This window comes from Vidua macroura, chromosome 23 (assembly GCF_024509145.1).
Source record: "Vidua macroura isolate BioBank_ID:100142 chromosome 23, ASM2450914v1, whole genome shotgun sequence".
Lineage (NCBI taxonomy): Eukaryota > Metazoa > Chordata > Aves > Passeriformes > Viduidae > Vidua > Vidua macroura.
Window position 1 is genome coordinate 3955427 of NC_071593.1, and position 12077 is coordinate 3967503.

Consider the following 12077-nt stretch of genomic DNA (forward strand, 5'->3'; position numbering starts at 1 on the left):
TTCTATGAACTGATTGCAACTGAAAGCAGGAACATCCAATGGACAAAGGAAGCTACACAGGCTTTCAACCAGCTGAAAAAAGCCCTCATGTCAGCTCCAGCTCTGGGATTGCCAGATGTGAGCAAGCCTTTCCTTTTGTTCTGCCATGAGAAGCAAGGAATCACCTTGGGAATATTGGCACAGGACCTCGGCCCGTACCGGAGAGCAGTTGCTCACTTCTCTGAGCAATCGGATGCAGCAGCTCAAGGATGCCCGGGGTGCCTCGGAGCTGTTGCAGCAGCTCAGCCGTACTGAACATCCAAGGGGCACGCAAATTCACCCCGGGCCAATCCCAGCGCGGCTGGTGCCGCCCGGGCTTTGCTTGATTTATGGAATTCCTGGGAACAGACAGGAGAGGGAGGCAGAGCACGCTGCAAAGCCGAGCTCGCTGCCGGCCGAGGTGATGGAGTGAAAGTGTCCGAGGTGCCGAAGCCCAGCGCAGGGTCCCGGGCGCTGACTGGGGCAGCGCTGCCAGCACGGGCTGCTGCTGGCTCTCCCTCACCTGGGGTATCGAGTGAGGCTGTTCTGGGCTTCAGGTGACCCCTCCATCCCCCTTTTCATCCCCCTTTTCATCCCCCCCTCCATCCCTCCTTCCATCCCTCCCTTCATCCTTCCTTTCCTTCTTCCATCCCCCCTTTCCTCCCTCCATCCTTCCCTCCTTTCATGCCTCTCTCCATCCCTCTCTCCCTCCCTCCTCCTCCACCGTGCAGCTCCCAACCCAGCTCCTTGCTGGCAGCTCCTGACATCCCAAAGCTGGCTGGGGCAGATCCTGGGCTGCAATGAAATTCCATGAGATGATGGCAGGGTCAGGTTAGCTAATCTGCACAGATTCGGGCTCATTTCAGGGTAATTTGGGCTGATTTCATGTGATTTGATGATTACAAGCAGCAGCATTTGGTTTATCAAATAGGCCAGATTAGATGTAAATCAAATTTGTCCAGAGAATTTGAGCCCAAGAAATGTTGGGGTGATGTGAGGGTGATGTACTGGTGATCTCACCTGCAGGGGGGGGGGGGGGGGGAAGGGAAATAAAAACTTGAAAGTCAGAGCTTTTGTCTTTATGGTGTTTTCTGTTGTGAGAAATTTTCTTAGTTTTATGAATCGAAGCCTCCCAAAGTGAAGGGTGAAATCCAAAGAGAAAAAGGATTCTTCTCTCAATAATAGCTCTGCAATCTGCCTATTAAAAAAAAAAAAAGGCAATTTAAGGAAATAAAAGGTATTTTGGGAAACTGGCTCTTACAAGAGTCACATCAAGGGCCTTCCATGCCTCTGGCAATCAGTCCAAATTCATCAGTCAGTTTCTCTGTAGATGTGCCCCATGTAAAAGTTTTATTTGCTGTCCCAGGCAACCTTGAGAATTCTTCTGGGCTGCACAATTTGATTTAATTCAGCTTCATGTTAGAGTAGCTAATCTCACATCAGCCTGGAGCACCCACACTGTGCTTACTGCAGGATTTTGGCTGGTGCATGTTTAGGATTTTTGCCAGGACAGTGTGACCAAGGCAATGACAAAAGTCTTTGTGCCAGGGGCAAGTGCAAGGAAAACAAAATTCCCACTTGGTGCTGCTTGCAGCACCCCAAGAGAACATGGAACACCCAGGCCAGAAACAATTCACCCCAAAATAATTCTGTGAATGAAGGGTAGGGCAAGCTGTGCATGGAAGTTCTTGCCAGAGGAGAGGTTTTGTTAAATAAAGTTCTGGTGAGGAATTACTCTCATAATTGGTGATAAATCCTGTCAGGGAACTGCTTTTGGTAACTCTTATATTATTAATTAGCTCAACTACCATAAGGCATTAATAAATATTGCAATGCTCTTGATGAAGGGTTAGCTGTTTATTCCCCTTTTGCACATGGCATGCCTGAGGAATGAAGGTTTTCCCTCAGTTTTGGTAGGTACAGAGACTCTTTTCCAGTTTCCAGACATGGGGAACGTGTGACTCGTGTGTGTGAGGAGCCTTTGGTGTCTGCACTGAGCAGCTCCAAAGCCAGGAGCTTCCCAGAGGGGTATTCCTTGAACTCACGGGTTGCCCTGGGTTGGAAGGGACCTAAAGACCTTCCTGTCCCACCCCTTCCACCATCCCAGGCTGCTCCAAGCCTGTCCAACGTGGCCTTGGACACTTCCATGGATCCAGGGGCAGCCACAGCTGCTCTGGGCACCCTGTGCCAGGGCCTCTCCCCATCATGGGGAAGGATTCCTTCCCAATATCCCATCCATCCCTGCCCTCTGCAGTTTGAAGCCATTCCCCCTGCTGTCCCTGCAGGCCCTTGGAAAACATCCCTGTGCAGCTCTCAGTGGGATCAGCTGGTGCTCCTCTGACCTGCTGGGCTTTCTGTTGCCAGCACAGGCACCCCTGTCCAGGCTCACCTCTCTCCACAAACAGCCCAAGAATGAGTTATGACATTTCTTACTAGGAAACAAGCTCCATCTGCCATTTTCTGCTTATTGTCACCATTTTTTCTGCCTTCACAAGTCTAAACCTTCAGTAGGCCAAGGCATCACCTCAGTGATGGTTTTTTTTGTGGCTTAATGGTTTACTCAGAACTGTCCAGTGGTGTCCCCAGACGTGACAGCCCTGCCCTGGCTGTGTGCAGCCCAGTCAGAGTGCAGGCAGCTGAGAGGTCGCTGTGATAAGGTGCCATGTAAGGTGATAAGGTGCCACATTCCCCTGGGGAAGGACCACAACACGGTGTGACCCTGCCCTGGTGACACACTGCAGTGAAAGTGCAGGATTGGCATTTCCTGGAAATCCCTCTTGTTCCAGCCTCAGTCCCTGGAGCCCCTGAGTGCTGGAGGGGTTGTTAGGCTGATGAATGTCTCCTTCCATTTGTTTTCCTACATGGAAAGAGGGGAGCCCACTGTAAGATGCTGCCCTCGGGGTCTATTTCTATTTTCAAGTATCACCCATGGTGCCATAATTTCCTTTAATGAGTAGAAATAGGTCTGTGATGAGGAGAGGGTTGCCAGGGCTGTTGTATTACAGTGGAGAGTAATGTGTTTGAGGAAAGGTGTTTGTCTTATTTTCTGGGGCTGTCATGGTTAATCAGTGGATGAATAATTAAGTAAATTTATCCATATTTAATTCCACAGCCTGTGGGCATATGACCAATTTGGACAGTCCTTATGTCAAGGCACATGTATCAGCCCTTGGAAGAAATCTCAATTCTTTGTGGAAAAGCAAGTTCTCTGAGCAAATTCCTTGCTGAATTTCCAATTTACTTCATAAATAGGTTTTCTTGTTTGTATTTATTTTACAAATGTCCTGTATTGTTTTACCACTGATACCTCAGTGCTACTGCCCATCCTCCATGCCATGATTTATATTTCTCTGTCCAATGCTTGAAGCTTCACTGGGTTACTGTTATTATTCCAAATAGAAAATGATGTAGAGAGCTGTAAAAGCTCTTGATTGAATGCCATATGTAAAACACACCATGATTCTGGGGAAATTAAGGGCTAAATATGATGGTTTTAGGTTTGGATATTTTTTCAGCCTGGATTTTTTTATTTTTCCAGCTTTGGACCCATTTTTTTTTGTTAGGCTTTTATCTCCTTCTGTTTTCATCTACATAAAACCCCCTTCAATGGGTATTGGATGAAGATGAGTGTTATTGCAGGTGCATTTCAAGACTGAGACTGAGTTTTTGGGTAAGAAACTAGTCCTTGAATATTCTGAAAGTATTTTAGCAGCTCTGGATCCCCTTTGCTGCTCGAGCTGTCCGTGAGCAGCGGGGTCAGTGGAGCATCTCCTCTGTTGTTATGGGAACACCAGCACTGGGGGGCCAGGGAAGGCAGCAGAGATGGTGTTTGTTGAATGACATGTAAAATCAGGTTTTGCTCTTCTCCTCAGGGAGATTTCCACTCTTGCTTTTGCAGCAATGTTCTGAGTACAGGATGTTTGGAGATGTAACCTATGCTGGGAACAAATACTCTTTATTTCCATGTGGAATTGCCATCAGGGTGCTGTTATTTCAGATGTGCATCTCCATCCTTTCCTGTGCTATTGCAATAATTCATTAATTCATCTCAAGATGTGAGAAACCCACATTCACAGCTCCCCCAAACCTCCTGGAATTCATTGAATTATCGGGGGCTCCAGGCCCTGAGGTTCAGTGTAGGGTCAGCAGTGCTACACCACACCTGTTTCACCCTGCTCTGGTGTTTCATACAAACCAACTTGCATTTTGCACCTCCTCCTTGAAGCATGAATAAAAGCCACGAGGTGAAATCCTGAGAGGTTTTAGGATGAGAGTGTGCAGACAAGGCGGCTCCAGCGCAGCTGCACCTTGAGCCATAAATATTCAGAGGCTGGGGGTAAAACTGCCCAGCCGTGGGTGGAGAGGCACTCCCAGCACAGCACATCCTGCTTTCCCCAGCTCCTCCAGCCCAGCAGATGCTGCTCATCCTTTGCCATGGATGAGCAAGGCTGGCACTGGAATATGTGGTCGTAAAACTTTCTGACCAGACAGCTCTGAGCCTTGCAACTTTTGAAGACTAGTTCAGTATAAACTCATTTTCCTCTGTTTTGGGTGGAGGATGTGTGAGCTGGGTAGTTCCAGACTTTATTGAAAAGACTTTTTCCTACTTTCAGACAAGACAAAGCCTTTGACATTTAAAGCATCCAGCTCAGAGCTACAGCAAAGTATTTAATTTCATTATTTTCACTCCATCTTTCTCCCTAAAAATGTCTAAAGCACACACACCATTAGAGCTGCTTGGATGCTCCACAGTAAAACTGCAGGAACTTTGTCACTGCGTCTGATTGGAAATTCAAATGGGATTTGCTGGTGGGGATCTGAATCCATCTGTGAGCACAGGGCACGTGAGGAAGAAGGTGGGGATGATGTTACCAGAGCCAGCAGTCCTGGGATCGTTGCGTCCATGATTTGCAGCACGGAGGGTTCTAAGCAAAGCGAAACCTCATGTTTTAAAGAATAGAGCCAGGAAAACCAGAGATGATCTTTTTCTATCCTGAGAGCAGTGAGTTGTATCTATTTCCTGGGTGTTGTGTTCACAGGTGCTGGGAATTCTTAAGTCCAATGCTTCTGGAAATTTCCTGCTTTGGTTGTAGCACCTGGATCTCCCCAGGTCATGGAGAGGTGATGCTGAACAAGGGGTTTATGCTGTTGTGCACCTTCCCCCCAGACACACATTTTGCCTTCCAGATTTTTTGAGGGGCTTAATTAGTTTGATTATTTCGTATAACTGCAAGAAAAATCAATAAACAACAGGATGTCTCTTCTTTTTTTCTTTAAAAATCAGTATTTCATGGTTGCTATCATTTATTTTTTTCACTCTCCTCTTCCCTGCTGTTGCCTAAGCAGGGAAGAAGCTGATGCTCACTAATACTGAATTTAAATTTGTTGATTAAGTTTGAGAGAGACCAATGAATGAAAGAGAAAATCCAACCCAGCATTTTCAATATTTCTAGTTGTTCCACAAGGAAAAAAGAAATCCAAATGTTGCGAGCAAGCAAGAAATGTAAATGTGTATTTTTCCAGATGATAAATTAGAATTTTGCTGGTTTGAAATTTATTTTTTTTTAATCTGGCCCAAGTGTTGACTTCTAATTTAGGTTTTTTTTTTTCCCTAGTTCTGTGTATCACTGATAGAAACATATTGGGTTTGATGAAAGTCATAACCTTGTAACAGACATTGTTTTTAAAGCGTGGAGCAGAACAGTCTGGGATAAATCTGTGCTTTATTTTCCAATCAAAAACAAAAGCACTCTTCAATCCAAGCTTCTGGTCCTGCTGGAGAGACTTCACAAATGTGCTCCTGCCTTAGATTTAGAAGGGGACAAATGAGACACCAGGTAACAAAAATCAGCCATGCAATATTTTAGATAACTCCGTTTGTCCTTTTTCTTGTCAAAGACACAGATGCCCAGTACTCTGCTCAAAAGCTCATCAGAGGAAATCCTCTTTATGCCTAGGAAAAATTTCTCCATATGGTAATGTCATCACACAGGAGCAACAGTCTTCTATTGATTGTGCCCTGCAGGTATGCCAGTAATAGAACCATTATATAAAAATGTAGAGTCTTACAGCTCCGTGTTGCAAATCTGATTGAGTTCTGCTTCTTTGGGAAGGTAGAATATTCTCTTTGGGTTTTTTTTTTTTCCTTCCCTTCTCTGAGAGCACTTCATTTTTGGGGCTGTTCAGTCGCTGTGAGTGGCAGAGGAGCAGGTGTGTGAAGGCTGAGTGCCATCCGTGTGGCTGAGGCACATTATGGGATGGCAGGCAGGCTGTGCTGGGGATGTGTGCAAGGGTGGGCAGGGATCTCTGGCTGTGCCTGGGCTCACATCCCCCTCTCCCCCACAGCTGCCCTGGCAGTCGCTGTGTTGGCTTCTCGAGGGGAGTGTAAATCACAAACCAGCCTGGGAAAAAGGCCCCTCCTCATTCCAGAGGCAGCTTTGACCCAGCTCTGATCTACCAGGTTTGCCAACAGAAGCTGCTTTTTTTCCTGTTGGCACAACAGTGACTGTGCAGCTGTGGGTGAGAGAGTTTGGACTCTGTAACCGGTGAGATGGATGAAACGGGGAAAAAATCCCAAACACCATCCTTGGCTTGAGCTTTGAGTATTTGGGCCTTTCTTTCTGATTTGAAAGTCAGAATAAGGTCAGAAATAAATATTTTTTAGCTTGGAAATTAACAGGTTTTATCTGCAGGCTGGGGAAACATGTCTGGAGAAAAGGAGACTTGGGGTGGGGGAACCTTCCTGCTCTCCAAGTCCCTGGCAGGAGGGTGGAGTCCTGCAGGCTCTTCCTGCAGGGAACAGGTGAGAGGAAACAGCTTCAGGTTGTGCCAGGGGAGGTTCGAGCTGGATACTGGGGAAAATTTCACAGAGAGGGGGCCAGGCCTTGGACAGGTTGCCCAGGGAAGTGGTGGAGTCACAACCCCTGGAAGGGCTCAGGGGTGGACCTGGCAGAGCTGGGCTGGTGGCTGCACTGGATGATCTTGGAGGTCTTTTCCAACCTAAATGGTTCCATGTGCAAACATGGCCATCTCAATGCTGGTTTTATTTCCAGGTTTTCCTGTGCTGCTGCTGCTCCAGCACCAGTATCTGCACTCCTGGAGGGACTTCTATCATTTGTCACATCCCTCTACAGCCAAGTTAACAAGCTGGCTGCAAAAAGCAAAATATTTCAGATGATAAAAAGAGGTTTTCTAATTTTAGTCCTTGAAAAAAACCTCAGTGTTGTCTCTATTTACCAGGTAAATTTATTTCTAAACCCTCAATCCTTTCTCTATTTGCCAGGTAAATCTTTAGTGCTGAGGCTGACTGGTGTGTGTAGGAGGCATTTTTGTGTTTTACTCAATGCTTAGAGATCAGTGGAAATGAAAAGTTGTATAATTACCCTCTGGCCTTTTATCTTTCTGTGGTATCATCTCTAGAGAATCAAGGATGTGTAGAGAAGCCTCTGCACAGCAGATAATCACAGCCATTAGAGGAAACAATACCAACTTAAAATCAACTGTGTTTTGCTCAGTAAAGCATTGATATTGGAGTCTGTGTTGATCCATTCCTGAAACCAGGCAGCCACGAAACAGCCACTGCTCAAGGCAGCACCCACAAATTGAACTAATTGTTGAATATTCTAGTAAAATCTTAAAATACTGAGGATTGGTGTTATGAGATGGGGGGACACAAAGGATATGAACATTTGCTCTAAGTGAAAAACACAAGTCAGTCTTAATTACAAATTTGCAATCAATGCTGCTGTATTTTGAAGGTCCTTGTAAATAATTAATGAGCGAGTAAAGCACAAGGATGGAAGTTTCCTCTAAAATCTGATTTTAAGGGAGTATCGGTGCTTTTTAAAGGAGGAGAAGGAAAGAAGCAGATTTATGATACAGCTGGAATGTAAAAGGTGAAACAGTGGTTTTATTCAGGAGCTGAATGCACGTGGAGAGGTTCAGCAGCTTGTTTGTCCTCATCCCTGATCAGAGCAGCAGCTGAGTGGCCGGGATTGGTGATTGCGTGGGGAATATTCACTTGTCAATAAGATCCTGACTGAATGTCACATCCATTTAATGGCATTTAAAGGGGAAGGAAATCACTGTCTCACACCCCTGAGAAAGGGCAGAGCATCAATTTATCTCTGTTTGTCTGAAAGCAGTTGAAAGTGCAACACAAGTTTGGCACGTAGGGATTTTTTTTGTTCCGGTTCTGAGTTGAACTGGTTCCAAAGCTCGTGTCAGGAAGAACAAGCTGCCATGGGGGCAGTGGCTCAGGTAGCCCATGGGCCTCCTGCATCTCTGTGAGCATCTGCCCTTGGTCTTTCACCTCCTGGACAAGGTGTTCAAGCCTTGTGGGGCTCCGTGCCCAGCCTGAGCACTGACACAGAGAGCACAGCACCTGCCAGGGGCTTCGTGGCATCTACAGGCAGCCTTCAGAAAATAATGGCACGTGAGCTCAGGTGTGCCAGGATTCCTCCATCTTTTTGAAACATCATTAGATGTGACTCACTGATTTAAAAAATACAATTACAGCACTGACTGGCAGTGAGAGAGCCTTTTTGGCTCTTTCTAATTAATGAAGGACCATCACACCTCCATGCACAACATCAGAGGTGCCTTGGAGCAGCCATAAATGCATTTCCCTCTGTCTGCAGGGGTGGGATGCCAGGATCTGCTGTGGCTGAGTCGTGCAGAGCCCACACAGGGGCTGTGATACTGGTCCCAGGACTGATGCAATGCAGTTGTTTTTGCAGTTCCCCACATCAGAACCAGCATTTCCAGATTTAGTTCAGATCTCACTGCAGTGCCCTCTCAGCTTAGAGACAGAAAAAGAGGCTTCATAGCTGTTCTTAAGTTTTTATCTCAATATTTTGAGCCCTGTTGGTGCAGTCCTCATCACTCAGATGGACTAAAACCAAAACCACACCATCCTAAGAATGTTTGTCTTGTTTCTAACAAATATGTTGCTATGGGAACTTGATGTTCCTCTGATTGTTGCACTAGATGCACCAGCTATCTGTCTCTAGGCTGGCTTTTTTTCCCTGTAAATTAACTGCATTTAAACTAAACATATTAAGTTATTTCATGTTAATTAATTTGCATGTTAAGCTGGGTGTTTGCAGTTTCCCCCTTCCTGCTCACCCCAAAACATTAATTAACTGCTCCAGACCCTGCAGTCCCTCACCCATCACTGTGGTCTTCCCCAGCTCTCTGCAGCTCCAGCACTCGCTGCCTGCATGGGAAGTAATCAGTGTCCAAAATAATTGCTTTTCACAAGTCTGCAGTCAGCTTCCTTGTCACATATTTAAGCTGTAATGAAACTGTTTCGGTTGCCAGGAAAAAATATTCAGCTGAAATGTACAGTAATTGCAGGTGGAAAGCAGAGCCGATAATGGAGCTGGTTTTATTTAGCACGTCGTGTTTTCATTTGTTGGAGGCATTTCCTCCAGCAGTGCTCTCCTCTCCTCATTCCTGCCGAGGGAGGAGGAGGATTGGGATCCTCCCAGTGCCTCTGCTTTGCATTCAGGCAGTGGAAGGTGCAGAACTCACGTGTGGTGCAGGGGGCATGAAGAGCATCTTTGGCCCAGAGGCAGACAAGTGATACAGGATTAATCTGATTGCTCTGTGCTTTGCTTGTGCATTCAGCCAGCAGTGGGGCTTTGGGAAAATGCTTAAATTGGAGTTGGTTACCTAAAAATCTATACATAAATTATCCAAGAGTTGTTTCTAAATCTAAACTTCCTGGGAGCTCAGCAGCAAATAAAACCATTGCTTAGGTTTGCAGCACACCCCAGCAGACTTTCTCCTAGAATTCAGAATTCTGGGAGCAGAATCCTCGCTGTGGGAAAGGACAAGATGGTGAACGTGTGCAGCAGACTTAAACATTTCCTACATAGCCCTGTGATCTGTGGTCAGAAGCTGGAGAGAAACTGGCTAATGAATTAGTAAACCCACAGGGAAATCTTATTTACAAGGAAGGCAACAGAAACATTAATGTATCTTTATTAGCCTTATTTAGGCCATCTGCTGTGTACATGGTGGGAGCTGCACAGTCCCTGCAGTCAAACAGCAGCAGGGATGTGCTGAGCTCCAAACTCTTCTCATTTAAATGCTTCCTTAGACCTCTTCAGCTCCTGGAACTTTTTGCTGCAGTGAAAAGTCAGCTGATCATCAACAGGGCAGGGAGCATGGAATTTTCTGTGTCTCCATTTAGATGCATTTTCTTTCTCATTTCTTATCTTTGACTTGGAATTTGATAGGTTTTTGGGGTCAAGCTGCCACTGAAATTACTATAACCCAAAATTTAATAGCACATTCTGTGCTTTGCAAGCCACTCATTGGGAAGATAGTTTTGGATCAACTATAGTTACTTGCTTTTTAATGCATACACAGATTTTTCTGCATATGTTTAGATAATTTGAATGTAGCCCAAGGAAAGGAATTAAAAAGTTGATTACCATAATTTTGAATTTTATTTCCTATTGGCCTTTTCCTACTCCAAGTGTGTTTCACTTTGCAAACTGTTTTGCTTGGATCTGGCCAGCTCAGTCCTTGCAGTTTCTCACTGAATTCAGTGAACCCACCATACCAGCTGCTCTCAGTGGCCACAGTTGTGTTGCCAAGGCTCTCTTCACACCTTTGAAGCATTATTTATTTATTTTCTTAAAGGAATGAAAGTCCAAGTGCCATGGTAATTCCTTGCTCTCCTGTTGAGCCTGAATTTTTAACTGAAATATAAGCCTAAGCAAGCAGCCTGTTAATTCCCAACTAACCTTCTCAGTGGCTGATTGCAGCTGGGCAACAACAGCTTTCCCATTTTGTTGAAATAAATAAACTGGGAGGAGCGTGTGGAGGAATCTTAGAGGCTTTATTAATGCGAAACACAGAGAGGTTCCTGCTTAGATTGTACTTCTTTGATTACTCAACTGAGTTATTAGATACATGAAGAACAGCCATTTAAATGTAAATCCATTCTCCCTCTGTAATAGATAAATGGGCTTTGCCTTGAATTTGTAAGCAGAATATATCACTTTGATATAGCAACTGGAGCTGAATAAAGCCAGTCAGTAGACCAAGGGAAGGATGCAGATTCCTTTAAAGTGAATGGAACAGAGGAGACCATCAGTTAGTTAATTAACTTCAATTTCTATATTAATGAACTTTCTCTGGTGCTTGTTTAAGCATCCAGATGCTTGCAAAATGTTTTTTTCCCCAACAACAAGCATTAGGTGGCATGTGATAATTATAAATGGGGGTACCTGTCTTCTATATCCCAGAAGTAAATTTTTCATGTGCTCTGTGGCAGAGTCATAGTGTGGGTGGTCCAGAGCTGCACTGTGCTGGGTGGGCACGTGGGCTCTCAGCCCCAGGGCACCACAAGTTCAGAACCTGAAAGAGGGGAAATAAGTGAATTCAGTGTTTTGCATGCTCCTCACGGGCCCTGTAGAGGCAGGAGGTCAGAGCTGGATGTTCACCAAAGGTGGGTGCTCTGGCAAAGGTCGTCTTCCCAGGCTCCTCCTGAGCACAGGGCACTTGGGCTAAACCACATTTCTGCTCCAGATTCTCTCTGGATGACTCTGCTGCTTGTCACCAAGAACAGAGGAGTTGAGAGAGCCAGCCCCAAGCTGTCCAAGGCGTGAGAAGGTAACCCTTCCACAGGGAGTTACCCTTCACCCCTCAGATGCTCTTCAGGAACCGGCTCTGCTCACCAACGCCACGGCAGTCCCCTCTGCTACTTGTCACCGAGAACTCTGGAAGGAACTTTGATTTCCAAAGGACAGCACAGCAGTTTTTCAACAGCACTTGGCTCCTGGAGAGGGGTGGGAGCAGCCCCTGAGCGATGGCACCGGGCCAGAGGAGCTCCATGGATGGCAGAACTTGGTGATCCCTCGGCCCGGGCGGGATTTCGGGGGCGGCCGTGCTGGCTGAGCTGGGCTGCAGGAGCAGAGCTGAGCAGAGCTGCAGTGCCTTGGAAAATCTGCCCCAGGAGCACTGCTGGAATAACACATCCAAAGTGAAATAAGCGGCATGGTCGGATTTCTGTCTGAGCACAGGAAAAAGAGGAATTGTCCCAG

General features: G+C 45.9%; 1 protein-coding gene across 1 annotated transcript in view; it reads left to right on the top strand.

Moving 5' to 3' along the window:
* KAZN (kazrin, periplakin interacting protein) overlaps positions 1–12077 on the top strand; it is a 204485-nt gene that overhangs the window by 13204 nt on the left and 179204 nt on the right. The gene's annotated exons all lie outside the window — the stretch shown is intronic.